This window comes from Boleophthalmus pectinirostris, unplaced genomic scaffold (assembly GCF_026225935.1).
Source record: "Boleophthalmus pectinirostris isolate CB_2022bp ecotype Guang Dong unplaced genomic scaffold, ASM2622593v1 HiC_scaffold_16, whole genome shotgun sequence".
Taxonomy (NCBI): Eukaryota; Metazoa; Chordata; class Actinopteri; order Gobiiformes; family Gobiidae; genus Boleophthalmus; species Boleophthalmus pectinirostris.
This window is the reverse complement of record NW_026571095.1, coordinates 27,826,257-27,841,934: the sequence shown is the minus strand read 5'-3', so window position 1 is coordinate 27,841,934 and position 15,678 is coordinate 27,826,257. Positions and strand designations below refer to the sequence as shown.

The 15,678-nt window shown below is 37.9% G+C and overlaps 1 protein-coding gene across 1 annotated transcript in view; it reads left to right on the top strand.

Annotated features, from left to right (window-relative positions):
• LOC110174909 (piezo-type mechanosensitive ion channel component 2) overlaps positions 1–15,678 on the top strand; it is a 238,212-nt gene that overhangs the window by 717 nt on the left and 221,817 nt on the right.

Genomic DNA, 15,678 nt, shown 5'->3' with positions numbered 1-15,678 from the left:
CGTTCTGCTCTCTAGTCATCACCTTTGGATAAAAATAGATGTTACTCTCTCTTTATAGTTTGGATCAAATAGTCGGATGAATTAGGTTCCGCCTCTAAGTGCTCAGGAGTGGTATTAAAATTGTAGAGGTAAAACGCGTTGTAAAAATCGACAGTGCTACACCTTTTTCAGCGTGAATCAGTTAACGAGGCTTAAGCAAAATTTGTAAATAATTATGAAAGTCAAAATGTAGATCAGAAATTTTAAACACTTTTTGTCATGTGTTTATAAATGTTGGTTCCATAGTGATGATCCATGGGCGTATACTTTGTCTTTGTGCTTCATTTCTGTCCTGTGAATGTGACTTTTTTAGTATTTCTGTTTATCTAATCTTGATATTTTAGATCACATCAGATTTTCCTAACGTAATCCTGCACATTGTCCAAGCTTTAATGGATTTAAAACAAACTATCTGTTAAATGTAGGGTGCTTTGTTGTGGGTCAGTGATGGGAAAAACACCTGCTCAAAAGCGTTTGGTGTGGAATTCTAAACTACTTTATTTGACAATAAACTTTAAAACTGCAGTGAAATGAGTGTTTAAGAGTAAGACACCAGCTAAAGTTTATTTTAGTCAGTGATTCTTATTCTTTTATCTATTCGTTGACTTGTCAAATTATTCATTTTATTGTAGTTTGATCTAATAAAAAACTAAAAAAAGAAAAATATGGTGACTGAAGGCTTCTAGATAGAGAATATTAACAAATAAAGTGTATGATTGATCTGATTTTTTTCATTCTTTTGTAAATTTGAATGTAATCTTAGACACTGCAGGTGAATAGGAAAAAATCTTAAATTTAAAGATATCAATTTGAAACTTCTCCTGCAGTTTATTTACGTAGATGTAACAACAAAATGTATTACAAGTTTTTCATCATGTAGTGTTTTCATATAAAGATAAGGCGTTTAAAGTGTGAAAAGGGCCTAAATTGGGACATTCAAAACAGAATCATGAAAAGAGCCAGGTTTAAGTTTCTTGCTTTTTTGTTGAAATCATAAATGCCAAAAATAGAGAGGATAGAGAGGATTTAGGATTTCTTATTTAGTATTTGAGAAAGCTAAATCTCACTTAAAGTTTCCCTAAAAATTCAAATTTCATCAGATTTTTTGGAGATGAATGAAAACTTATTCAACTTAAATCAGATTTGGAGTTAGATATTAAAAAAATCCTTCTGTACATGTCATCAAAATGTTCTTAAACACAAATTGATACTTTAAGGCCTGATCCTTGTTTTAAAAAGTAAATGTAAAGGCTTTCTGAAAATGCCTTTTTATCCCATATAAACCTATGGATGCAAGCGTGTTTAATTAAATATTTAAACTTAATCTTTGAGTGCAGAGTGGACAAATTTGTTGTTTTCGCATGAAAGCTTATATACTGAGAGACCAAACTGACCAAAAACAGCAAAAAAGCACCTTTAGTGTCTCGCTTTAAGAATGTTTTGCTTTAAAAGATCTTATATAGGTTTACGAAAGCTACTCCAGCCCCATTTACAAGTCAAAACCAAGCTTAATCCAAATATAGATCATATACATTTTTGCTGCAATATCAGATTTCATGGTGGATAAATACGGCCTTATATATTAAAGATTTGATGATTTGATGGCAGTGCGGTTGACCCAGTACACCGAGGTTCACGGGTCACCTCTCCTCCGTGCTGAGCGTTGTGCTTTGAGGAGCCTGCAGAAAGAAGAGAAGAGAAGAGGAGAGGAGAGGAGGGAATAGAGTGGTGATGTCCACGGAGCGGGCGATTATGTGTAAGTGACAGAGGGCGGTGCAGGCCGAGTCAGCAGAGCACCAGAGCTGTGGCCGTTTATCCCGCTGTCTGTGCGAGGAAAGAACCATCAGATCTGTTCTACTCACTGTTTATATAAATGCACAATGAGACGGAAATGATGAGACAGAATAGATTATACACAGACACATACAGTACATCTCTGCCCAGGACTAAACCCAGAACTAAACCAGGATTAGAACAGGATTGAACCAGGATTCACTTGGCCCGTACCTCTCTGTTAATGCCCCAGCTCGTGGGTTCTCTGAAGCTTAGCAGGTTTGGCTCTGGTTTGGACTTGGACGGGAGACCACTGGGACGATCGGGTGCCACAGTGGATCAGTAGTGGCTCTGGTGTCAAACTGTTGTGTCCTTAGGCAAGACACCTCACCCACTTTGTTGGTGATGGTTGAGATGTCTAAAAAGCTCTAACTTGACTTAAGAGATTGGACATATATCGAAAATTATAGTTTATATTATTTATACATTATATCCCTCTCACGGTATGATATTTATTGTGATATTTTCTGGACATAATTGTAAATATGCTACTTTTTCCTCTTAAAATGCCACGACAAGACTTAATCCAAATAGATCAATTTAAAACATTTATTTATTCTTGAAGTCGGCACGTAAATGGAGCAAAGGATCATGGTCTATGTAGTTCCCTTTGTTTGTTTGTTTATTTTTTTTAGCTTTTGCTGCACAATAACTATTCATTTAAGCAAAGAGACTTGTAATTCGATATATTGTGATGGTCCACAGTGTTATTGTGCGAACTTTGATGATACGATACCGCGATATTTCGGTTATTGTTACATCACATTACTGTTGCATTTCAGTGTATGTGGTTTAAGTAGAAAACGGGCATTCAAATCTACTGCCAGTATCTTATGACATTTAAAAATAAATAAATAAATAAATAGATAATCAAGATGAAACTCAAATGTTCATAAAAGTATACAATTATAATTTTCAGATATACTGTAATTGGACATAATGGTAAACCTTATTAGCACATGGACTAATTATTATTAAGTAATAAGTAATAATAATAAGTTGTAATAAGCCATTTTGTGTGTTTTTTGTGTGTTTATGATGTAGTTTTGTCACATGATTCAGTAATAATCATGAACCATAATCTAAAATAGGGCTGAGTATCATTAAGAAGTTGCCGATACAATACATATCTCGATACAGTGAGCTTTCGATTCAATACGGTTCATTGAAAAATTAAGGCTAAATCATGTCTGTGCTACTAAAAGTCTGTAACAAAATCATTTAGTAAAATATATAAAAAAATACTGTATCGATACTGTATGATCACATTAACTAATACGATATACTGATATTTTGATATTTTTGCACACCCCTAATCTAAAATGTATCTAAATTATCGAGATGATCTGGGCTTGTATATTGTAGTAAACAGTATAATGTGTTTTAAAGGTGCACTGTGGAACTTTTCGGTTGGGGATCTATCACCTTCTTGTTTCCATGGATACGCCAATGCTGACTCTGTGACTTTAAACAGCTTTACCTCACATTTATTCAATTACAGCTAAAAAAATACCAAGAAAAACAGGCATTCTGACTGTGACCGGGGTCTCCTCTCCACAGATCTGACCTGTAACTTGATCTGGTTTGGTCTCCATGAAGATAAAAAGGTTTAATACCATACTGTGAAACATTCCAGACAAAGCAACAACATCTTCACGGAGAAAATAATGCTGATAATGACGATTAATGTGTAGTTTGTGAGTGTAATTTTAATTCAGTCTCATTATGGGGTTCTCTACATGTGCTTCTATGAGTAAAAAGTCCAGCAGTCCTCCTTAGACTTTCGCTTGCACTGTATCCCAGCTCTCCTAACAACAGTGAATTAATCATTGTCTCTGGTTGTAAAAATTAAATAGTGCGGTGGCTGTTGTGGTTTCGGATGAAGCTGTTAACTTTGTATTGATTGCTGAAAAGCTGAGTGGGACAAAGCTGCACTTACATGGTCATTACTGTTAATTAGCACTGGCCACTATAGCACTGCGTGTTTCTATAGGACCCTCTGTGCACCTCGCGTGAGTGTGAGTCTCATGTATTATTTTTGAGCTCCTATACTATGCAAAATTGACTCTCGTGAGCTTTAAATCATGTTAGAATATTGTTACATTGTCAAAAACAGACCTGGAGTTGTGTTTGTTGTGTTGTGTTTCATGATAAAATGAAATGTGAATGTAGTGAGACCAAATATCGACCCTTGTTTACGTCATTTTACCAATTTTACCAATTTTTTTAGTATGTAATATCAATATAATCCTCAATTGGTCGCTGAAGTTTACTCTGAAATCATCTTTTAAATAGTTTTTTCTTGTTCCCCATGTCATAAAGCATCTGTAACTCTTGATTTGGGAAGACATATCAATTATTTTCTTACTTAGAAAGCTACAGAATTTGTTCAAAAATCATTCAGAATCACTTTTAGGAAGGTCTTAATTATGTATTTAATTGAAATATGTATGACTTTCCATCTTGGGGACCTTCCAGCTGATTTCATTTTTGTTTCATTCATACACGTTTGAGTAATCTTTTATTATTAGTCTGTCTGTGTCTCCAAAGCTCAAAATGCTGGTGTTTTTTTATTTACTGATTTTATTTTATTTGTAGTGGTTGTTTTCAAGTTGACAGCTAACTTTTACTTTTTGTTCAGTAGAGATTGGCAATTCCAGGGTTTAAATGATCCAAATGATTCTAGTGAAGGTGTATGGAGTTTAAAAACGCAGTGGAGCACTTCCTGTATTACCACATGACATCACAAGGTGGAACAGAGTGTTTTCTATTTGAGAGAAGAACTCTGAATCTGCAGAGTTTGTGTGTTTAACATGTGTGAATGAAACAAAACACAACTCCAGGTCTGTTTGTGATGGGGAAACAACAATAACATAGATCAGAAAATAGTGTAACATGGGTCCTTTTAATGTTTGCTTGAGATTTGCATGAATGTTCCACAGTGCAGCATTTAACATATTTATCCCGCATATATCTCATTAAGGTTGTTTTTATTGGGCACTGGTGTATGAGTGTGTGAATGTGTGAGTGGTTCATTGTTGTAAAAGCGCTTTGAGTGCCTTGAAGGTGGAAAAGCGCTGTATAAAAATGTGATAATTTACCGTCTAAGTTTGGTCAAAAGTACTAAAAATCAGATACTGATCGATTCTAATACTTGTATCGAAAACTAGATACTCATTTGAGCAGGTATCGATACTAAAAAAGTCACATTCACAGAAACGTTTAGAATAATCCGAGCTGATTTTCAACAGTAAATCGTAGGGATGTAACGATATCCAAATCTCACGATACGATATTTTCACGATATACATCTCACGGTACGAAATTTATTGTGATATTTTTGTATTTTATTGTGAATATGCAATTTTTTCCCTCTTAAAATGCCTTGACAAGACTTAATCCAAAGAACTAAGATTTAAAAGTGCTTAAAACTGTTATTTCTTCATGTAATTGGCACCAAAATGACGCAAAGGATCATGGTCTATGTAGTTCCCTCTGTTTTTTAAGCTATTGCTGCATCATAACAATGAATTTAAGCAAAGAAACTTGAGATTTGATATATTGTGATGGTCTACGATATTACTGAGAGACTTTTGATGATACAATATCACAATATTTTGGTTACTGTTACACTTCTAGCAAATTGTAGTACTTTCTTCTATATTCCCATGTGGTTTTATATCTGTATAATCCCGCTTTGGTCCAGGTGTGGTCCATGGGCGTGTATTAGTCTACGTGCTCTTATACTTGCTCAAAATCATTCTAAAACTATTCAGGAAAGCTTCACTTCTGTCCTATAAGTGTGACTTTTTCATATCGATACCTACTCATGAGTATCAAGCATCGATTAGTATCTGATTTTTGAAACTTTGGACAAGCCTCCAGTACACAAAATGATTGATTGAAGGTTGGAGTGGCTTAGTCAGTAGAGCATTTGGCCAGTTACCGTAAAGTTGCTTAGTAGCTTTCATCGTAAACATTAGGCCATAAGAGCCTCTACCTATTACTGTTTATAAGATAAGAGGTGAGTGTAGTCTGTAGTGGAGATATGGTGCATTAAACTTATGTATGTTATATTTATCCAATGGGCTACAGGAGTTTGTATTGCTATTGAATAACGTGAGTAAAAAACGTTATTATTGTGAGTGGGGTCGCCTCTCCACAGATCTGGCATGTTTTTATGGAGATAGATAATTTTAGGACCTGTATTACGCTATTTTCTGATCTATGTTATAATGTTTTTACATCAGAAACAGACCAGGGGTTGTGTTTTGTTTCTGCAAATTTCGAATGAAGTCTTTTCTCAAACTGAAAACACTCAGTTCCACCTTGTGATGTCACGTGGTAATACAGAAAGTGCTCCACTGTGTTTTTATACTCCGTACACCTTCACTAGAATCATTTGGATCATTGCGGCCCTGGAATTGCCAGTCTCTACTGAATTAAAAGTAAAAAGGTAGTTGTTAGCTTTAAAACTACCACTTCATGACATCACAAGGTGGAACACAGCATTTTGAGCTTCGTAGATGTAGACAGACTCACTTTTACACACTGGCTTTTAACGCGGCGTGAGAATTGTGTGCTCCTCTGACTGTCTTTTATTGATTTTATTTGCTGTTTTTCTATTTATCAATTTTATGTTTTTTATTGACTTTCTTCTTTATTTATCTTATGCTTTATTTAATTGAATGTGTTAATTTATATTGTGCCTAGTCTGTGCAGCACTTTGGAGACTTTGTGTTGGTAAAATGTGCTATATAAATGAAGCTGGATTGGATTGAAGTGTTTTGTTTTATTCACACATAACTTCAGGTTTGTTTTTGATGAGGTAACAACATTATAACACGACTTAAAGCCCAAAGAGTCAATTTTGCGTAATATAAGACCTTTAATGTCTTATTGTGGAGCATTACAGACAAAGCAAAAACATCTCCAGGTGGCGGATCCTTCGTCAGAAAAGTTACAATGTGCATCTTTAATTTTGTGTGTGGTTCAATCAGAGTCCTGGGTGTCATGTATTTATTTTATTTTACCCTTACTGTTTCTTAGGCTGCATTCAGACTGCAGGTCTTAATGCTGAATTCAGATTTTTTTGTGAAATTCGATTTTTTTGCGAGGTCGTTCACATTTCCAATTAAATGCAACTTGTATGTGATCTCCAGTGTGAACTTTAAACACTCCAAAAGTGTCCCACATGCACAGTGGAGGACACGACGACGTCACACACAGCAAGTGTGCTCAGTGTTTACGGAAGTTGCCTAAATGCTGGGTTTGTCTCCCAAAATATGGTCCAGTTCTTCGTTCTTGGACAGGTTACACATCCACAGCTGCTTCGTTTGTTTGAGGCTTTAACCTCCTTGTATTTGGCTCGCAGGCTCTTTATTTTTTGTTGACATTAGAGCCAGGACTGTCTGTGACCACGCTCAGACATTTCTTTGGCAATCAGTTCAAAAATCGCCCGGTTCCAATAAGACCCCTCCAACTTGGCCTGAATACAGCGATGCCCCCAAATTGACTAGACTCCGAGCCTGACGTGTAGGTGGGATGAATGTGACCTGACTGTTCAGACTGAAGTCGCATGTCAAAAGATTGGATATGTATCGGTTTTAGGAGCACATATCCAAGTGCCCTGGGTCACATTTGAAAAAAATCAGATCTGTGTCGTTCAGATTGTCATTAAAAGATCAGATACAGGTCACAGAGGGGTGAAAAAAATCGGATTTGAGTCACTTCAGGCTGCAGTCTGAAGCATAGCTTAAATAAAGGTCACTCAGAGTTGCTGCTTTTGTTGTTCATGGTACTCAAATTTCAGACTTGATACTAAAGAATGCACTTAATACTCCATACTGATATCACAATGATGACACTCTTTCTTTAGGCAACAGAATGTGATTTTCACACGTATACTAATCTACGTGCACTTATACCTGTTCTGATACAGCTCAATGATCATTTTAAAGGTTCAGGAAAGGTTCATTTCTGTCCTGTGAGTATGTAGGCCCAAAAGTGCCAGGAAGTTGTTTCCTTGTAGTTCTCATATCTCTGCCGACTCTTTGTTTTTTTAGTCGCTCTTGAAACTTCACTGTGACAGAGAATCAATTGTCTGGGATGGTGTCAGGCGATTGCATATAGTTCTCATATCTCTTTGATTTTTTGTCCCTGCTGAAAATGCAAATGTGTGAGATAGTGTCCGGCAGTTGTTTCCTTATAGTTCTCATATCTCTGCCTACTCTTTGATTTTTTTTTGTTGCTGAAAATGCACCATGACAGAGAAGTAAGTGTCTGGGATAGTTTTGTGAATCTCAAAATTCTGCTTACTCTTTGGTTTTTAGTCACTCTTGAAAACACACCATGACAGAAAATAAAATATCTGGGATAGTGTCAGACTGTTGTTTCCTTTTAGTTCTCATATCTCTGCAATTATTTTATTTTATTTTATTTTTTTCTTTTGGCGAAAATGAACCATGACAGAGAATTAAGTGTCTGGGATAGTTTTGTGCTTTTGTTTCCTAATAGTTCTAATTTCTTTGCCTACTTTTTGTTTTGTTTTCTTCACCCTGACAGAGAATTTTCAATTTTCTGGGACAGTGTCACTTGTTTCTGCATAGTTCTCATATCTCTGCTCCTATTTGTTTTTTTGTTTTTGTTGAAAATTCACCACGACAGAGAATTAAGCGTCTAAGATAGTTTTGTGCAGTTGTCTTCTTATTTGTATTTCTATTTGGGGTTTTTTTTCTCACTGCTGAAAGTGCACCATGACAAAGAATCAATTGTCTGGGATAGTGTCACTTGTTTCCGCATAGTTCTCATATCTCTGCTACTATTTGATTTTTATTTTTTATTTTTTTTATTCACCATGACAGAAAATTGAATGTCTGGGATAGTCTTAAGCAGGTGGTTGCTTGTAGTTTTCATATCTCTTTGGTTTATAGCCATTTTTGAAAATGCACCATGACAGAGAATAAATTGTCTGGGATAGTGTCAGTCACTTGTTTCTGCATAGTTCTCATATCTCTGCTCCTAATTGTTTTTTTGTTTTTGTTGAAAATTCACCATGACAGAGAATTAAGTGTTTGGGATAGTTTCGTATAGTTGTTTCAAATTTTTTATTTTTTTTTTACAGCTGAAAGTGCACCATGACAGAGAATCAATTGCCGGTGCTACTGTCACTTGTTTCCTTTTAGTTCTCATATGTCTGCTACACTTGGATTTTTTTGTTTTTGTTGAAAATTCACTATGACAGAAAATTGAATGTCTGGGAAAGTCTTAAGCGGTTGTATCCTGCCTCATATCTCTGCCGACTCTTTGGTTTTTAGTCACTTTTGAAAATGCAGCATGACCGAGAATAAATTACCTGAGATAGTGTCAGCCAGTTGTTTCTTTTTAGTTCTCATGTCTCTGCTACTATTTGCATTTTTATTTATTTATTTAATTGCTGCCAAAAATACACCATGAAAGAAAATGAAGTGTCTGGGATAGTTTCGTGCAGTTGTCTCCTTATTGTTCTCATTTCTACTCTTTTGGTTTTTAGTCACTCTTGAAAATGCACCATGACAGAAAAGTGCATGGGATAGTTTTGTGCAGTTGTTTCCTTATAGTTCCCATTTCTCTGCCTACTATTTGTTTTGTTTTTAGTTTTAAAAGTGCACCATAGGTTAGTGTCAGACACTTGTTTCCTTATAGATATTATATTTCTGCTACTATTTGATTTTTTTGTTTTTGCTGAAATTTCACAATGATAGAATTAAGTGTCTGGTATAGAGTTTTTACTTTGTAGTTCTCATATTGCTGCTTACTATTTTAGTTTTTAATCACTCTTGAAAATGCACCATGACAAAGAATTGTGAAAAAAGTGTCTGGGATAGTTTTGTGCAGTTGTTTCCTAATAATTCTCATTTCTCTGCTTACTCTTGGGTTTGTTTTCTTGTCCTTTCACTGCTGAAAATTCACCATGACAGAAAAGTGACTGTCTGGGATAGTGTTAACCAGTTGTTTCCTTGTATTTCTCATATCTTTGCCGCATCTGTAGTTTTTAGTCACTTTTGAAAATGCACCATGACAGAGAATAAATTACCTGAGATAGTGTCAGCCAGTTGTTTCCTTATAGTTCTCATTTCTCTGCCTACTGTTTGTTTTTTTTCACTGCTGAAAGTGCACCGTGACAGAGAATCAATTGTCTGGGATAGTGTCAGGCAGTTGTTTCCTTATAGTTCTCATATCCCTGGTACTATTCGATTTTTTGTCACTGCTGAATATTCATGTGTCTGGGATAGTGTCAGGCGCTTGCTTCCATATAGTTCTCATATCTCTGCTACTATTTGGGTTTTTATTACTTTTTTTTTTTTTTTTTTTTTTAATGCACCACGACAGAGAAGCATTTTGTCTGGGATAGTATCAAGCGGTTGTTTCCTTATAGTCCTCTTACCTCTGCTTCTATTCAATTTTTTGTCACTGCTGAAAACTCAAGTGTCTGGGATAGTGTCAGGCACTTTTTTTCTTATAGTTCTCACAGCGCTGCCTCCTGTTTGATTTTTATCACTTTATAAAAATGCACCATGACAGAAAATGAAGTGTCTAGGATAGTTTTCATGTCTCATATCTGTGCTACTATTTGATTTTTTGTTTCTGAAAATTCACCAAAATTGAGTGTCTGAGATCGTGTCAAGCAGTTGTTTCCTTAGTTCTCATATTTCTTCCTACTTTTTGTTTTTTGTCTTGTCTTTGTGTTGAAAATTCCTAATGACCTCAGATTATGAGGTTCTGAGTGGGCTCGCCTCTCCACAGATTTGATCATGAATATGAAACATCAGCTGTGTGTGTAAATCCAAACACATGAAAAGTGTTGCACCAGAAGAAATGCCACTGCCGCTCTGATGCTCCATGATCATCATCAGAGCAAAAGATAAACACTGGTTGCACTTTTGGCACATCAGCTCTTAAAACTCTTTTTATCTCACTTTACATGCAAACACGGTGGCTAGCACTCATGCCTCACAGCAAGGTTCTGGGTTCGATCCCGGGATCGCCTGGGCCTTTTTGTGTGGAGTTTGCATGTTTCTTCCCGTGTCTGGATGGGTTTCCTCCGGGCGCCAAAACATGCTACAGGTCTCCAAGAACAGTTGATAGTCAAGGTCAATTAAATACAATCAATTAAATCATTGTGTGTCCTTAGGCAAGACACTTCACCCACATTGCCTAGTATGAAAGTGATGTGTGTGTGTGATGTTGGTAGTTGGAGGGACCGATGGTGCTGATTGGCATGGCAGCCACCCTTCTGTCAGTCTGCCCCAGGGCAGCTGTGGCTACAATAGTAGTTTACCATCACCAGGTATAGAGTGAATGAATAATGCTGAATAATGCTCTTTTAAAGCGTCTTGGGGACAAAAAAATGTCTGTGAAAAGCATTACATAAATAGAGACTTACTTACTTACTAAGCACGAAATCTCCACTCTAGCTGGAGTTTTTAGAAAGATTTGTTTTCAGGGGCGAATTCTGTTTGCATGTAAAAGATGAGTACAAACCATAGACTGTAAAAAGAAGTGGATTAAGCAAGTGTGACGTCACCCATAGCATTCAGCGGCGATCAAATGAGGCTTGCGAAGCTCATGGTTACAGGAGTGAATCTGGAGCCAGGCTTTGTTATGAATAGGATTTTTTTGACGAACAAAATAGTGAAAAAAAATTCTGGATCATGTAGAACGAGTTAATACGAATATTTTAAGACCAAAATGATGAGACTCACTGCAGCAGGTACAGAGAGAGGGTTCAACAAGCTCATAATATTGACTTATATTATGACTTATTATCTTCCGGCTCCTTCTGACCCTGGGTCATTTGGAACCTGTGTCAGAAGGAGCCAGAAGAGCCTCCTGGCGAACTTCCTATTTGGCACACGGCGGCTTCAGCGTTAGTTACATCCACTCATTCATTCATCCACAGTCTATGGTACAAACCAAGGGAAATGTCTCAGTTTTAAAAATACCCATGTACGTGTAAATGGGGCCTAATAATAAAGGATTATTCAAACATGTGTGAATGAAACAAAACACGACTCCAGGTCTGTTTTTGATGAGGTAAAGCATTCAAACGTGGCTTAAAGCTCACAAGAGTCAATGTTATGTGTTGTGTTATTTATAAGACCTTTAATACAAGTCTAATACCTCCTCTTAAAGGTCACACTATTAACACTTTTATTAAATCTCTGCGTGTATTCTGTTTTCTCCCACTGAGGACTAGCCTGGTGCTAACACGGCGTTTGTGGCTCAGTTTTACTGCAGTGACACCTTCAAATGCTCCTATTAAACTAACCTCACTTTGGTGTTTTGCTTCAGTAATCGTGTGGTAGCCCGCGACCACACACCACACTCTAAAGAAGACTTTGAGACTGTACTTTTAAAGCTAACAGCATGCCTTCTATAGATAAGCCACTCAGTACGACCCATAATGCATTGCTTGTCAGACTGACGCCTCTTTATTTCCAAAAAGCAATCGGCCGGGCCTTGCATTGTCTCCCATTAATTGTTGGAAAGTCGTTTTAACAGTATGAATTAATAATGCGGTTGTGTGGAGAGGAGAGTAGCTTTTCCTTTTATCGTAAACATGCCGTTAATATTTGATGTTTTTTTCAAAGTGCAAATGAGCCTTTGTCAGTCAGGGCAGACGTTACTGACATCGCCACGGAAACACGCAGAGAGGATTACAGGCACAGACGCGGCACGCAGGACCACGGCAGGACACGAGATGCCATGTGGTGTTACGAGGTGGTATGACTGGTATGACTCTCCTGAAGACGCACTGGTTTAGAAAGAAATGTCCAATCCTATGACCAGGGGTGACGTCAGACAGTGTTGGTTGGAGGAGATTTTAGGCAAAGTCCTGCACGGGTCAATTTTTGGAGACCCGCACCCGCCCGTACCTGCACAGAACAGCAACACACCCGCCCGTTAACCCGTGATTTATCAAAGTTAAACCTGTACCCGCCCGAACCCGTAAAATTACACCCGTTACCCGCCTGTGTCATGGTAAATCACACACAAATTAAAAGCATTCTAACTGCAGCATCCATCAGAATATGAATTTAAAAGTTACGACTTCAAGAATTACAATCACGAAATGAAATGAAACGGTTGCGATTTCTTCATTACGAATTCGAATTCACAGATGTGACTCGACTGTCATCACTTCACAGGGTTTATTTACTGAGCAGAAGAAACAATGATCGAGATGCCGGACTTTTGCGCCACCCACGCCATGGACTAAACCAAGACTAAACCGGGATGAACCGAGGAATAACCGAGGACTAAGTGCAGCCGTTGCCTGATTGCGCTTTGCAGACTCCATGCTCCATGGGCTCAGGGTTCTCCCTCCCAAGGTTAGTCCTAATGTAGCCCTGGTTTAGTCCTGATATAATCCAAACCTGCCCGTGTGTAATTACTACCCGCCCCTAAAATTCCAGAGCGTTAAAACCCGCCCGTTTCAGCAGCTATTTGCCTGTCCCTGTTGGGTACGCGTGGGACTCTGCCTGGTGGTCCAAAAGTTGAATGTTGCGCTCACGTTTTATTATATGAGAGTAGTGTGATTTCAGATGCAGGGGAGGGGTCTGTATGAAAGATGCACTGGTTTAGAAAGAAATATCCAAATTAATGTATGACCAGGGGTGATGTCAGACATTTTTGTGGGAGATGTGGGAGTGCTGAGTTGTTCAATGCGTGTGCACAGTTAACTTGTTAATTCAGAGCCTGTGTGGATGTGAGGATTAGGGATGGGCATGATTAGTCGACTAATTGATAATTGATCATTTAGAATTTCGTCAGTCACGTTCACTTTTAATCAACAAACCAAATGTAGGTTGCTGTGTGTAGCGTAAGGAGACGAGGCTGCGTCTGACAGCACAAACACTGGAGTTGCGGCCTCACAGTCCCACGTTTTGGCTCTGGCACCTCCTTGGAGATCACTAGTCACAGAAAGAACACCTACTGTATTCCACTAAGTCTGTCCTTTAGTCTGACAGAAACTGAACCACATCAGGGCACAAGGAGAGAGCTGTTTGTTTCAGCAATAATAGTTTATGCAAATGAGCCATGTGGTTTTAAGTTTAAATTTCTGTAAAACATAAACAAATGTGCAAAGCTGAATTAAACACATTATAATCTCAAACGGGCTGATGTGGCTCTAAAGTGGTTATGGTTTATATGTTGTAAAGCTGAGTTTATTTATGCAGATTAGTGATAATAATGATGATAACTGTGATATAAAAACGTTAATGATTCATTGAAAATTGATCATAAATTCTCCTGACAATCGATTAAGGAAATTTAATCAAATGCCCATCCCTAGTGAGGACATCCACACACCCTAACGTTTTTTTTTTTTTTTTTTTTTTTTTTTTTTGCTATTTAGAATGTAGTTGCCCATGTTAGTGATTTTAGTTAAACCTAATATGAAAAATTCTTTTTTTTATATTATATTTTTTCATTATGTTATAATTTGGACATTTTTAATCACAATATGGATCTAAAATGAATTAATAAAAGAAACCGGTCCGCTTACTTCTGCGTTAGAAAACTGCGGTGTCCAATGTGAGCTGACGAAAGAGTTGTGTGGTCCCTCCTATGATCCGCTACAAATCACACTGGGGAGAAGCTGATTTTTTTATTTGTACCAAAATGACTACATGACGCCCAGACGCTTCGGGCCTGATTGAAGCCCTCGGTTTTATCACTTGGGGTTTTGACCGTGGACCTCTGGGGATAAAACCGAGGGCTTCAATCAGTCGAGACACAGAGACCAGCACTGAACCTTTTGCAAGTTCACCTACGGAAACCTCTGTACGACTTTTACTTGTGTTACGAATCAGCTCAGCTAGAGACGGGGAAGTAACAAAAGAACCAAAATGGAATAAATTAAATAGTGTTTAATTAACAAGAATGTACAAGATAAATAACAAAACAGACTAAAATATATACAGAAAATAACCTAAACTAAGAAACAAAACAACAGGATCAATATACGAGTTTCGACATACGAGCAGGTCTATAAAAAATCGAGTGATTAAACGAATGGACACACAGAACTAAAACACAAGTGCCCCAAAGTAAAACCACATAAACCCACAAACAGAAACGAGTGACAAATTTAAAAAGCACAAAACAGAACTAAACAAGTGTCTCAACACAACAAAGAAAGTCAGACACGTACTAATATAAACGAGTGACTGGCACGAAAGAGACACAGATACACACACAAAAAAAGGCCAGCAGATCCGAACAGGTGCTGCAATCTCCTTAAATCGGGGGAGGTGGCCGGAGGTGAGGCAGAATTGGCCAGGGAAGATGTGCCCCACTGATCACGGACCAGGGCTTCCACAGGAGGAATCAGGACGGCCAACAAAATAAATTAAAACACACAAAACAAGTCAGAACTGAAGACCTGGGGCTGTAACAACTTCCTCTGGATAGTCAAGTTTCATTTGTGCATTTCTCTGCACTTCCCCAGGGCCAGGGCTGATCCAAGGACTGGATGGGCTGTGTGCACAAAGGCCAGGGACTTACCGTATTTTCCACACTATAGGACGCGCTCTTAAGCCTCTAACCCCATCAAAAAACGACCAGAGCGCCCTATACACGAATCCACTCGGGTGTCCCAGCATGACTTCGGTAAACTACAAATCCGCACCACCCGCAGCGCACGCAAACACACACGGAGCAGACAGCGACCGCGTAGCGAAAAACCACCCTGCAGCCACACTCATCACTCCACGCCGACGAGGAACGGAACGGAGGAACGAACCGAAAAAGCGAGCACTT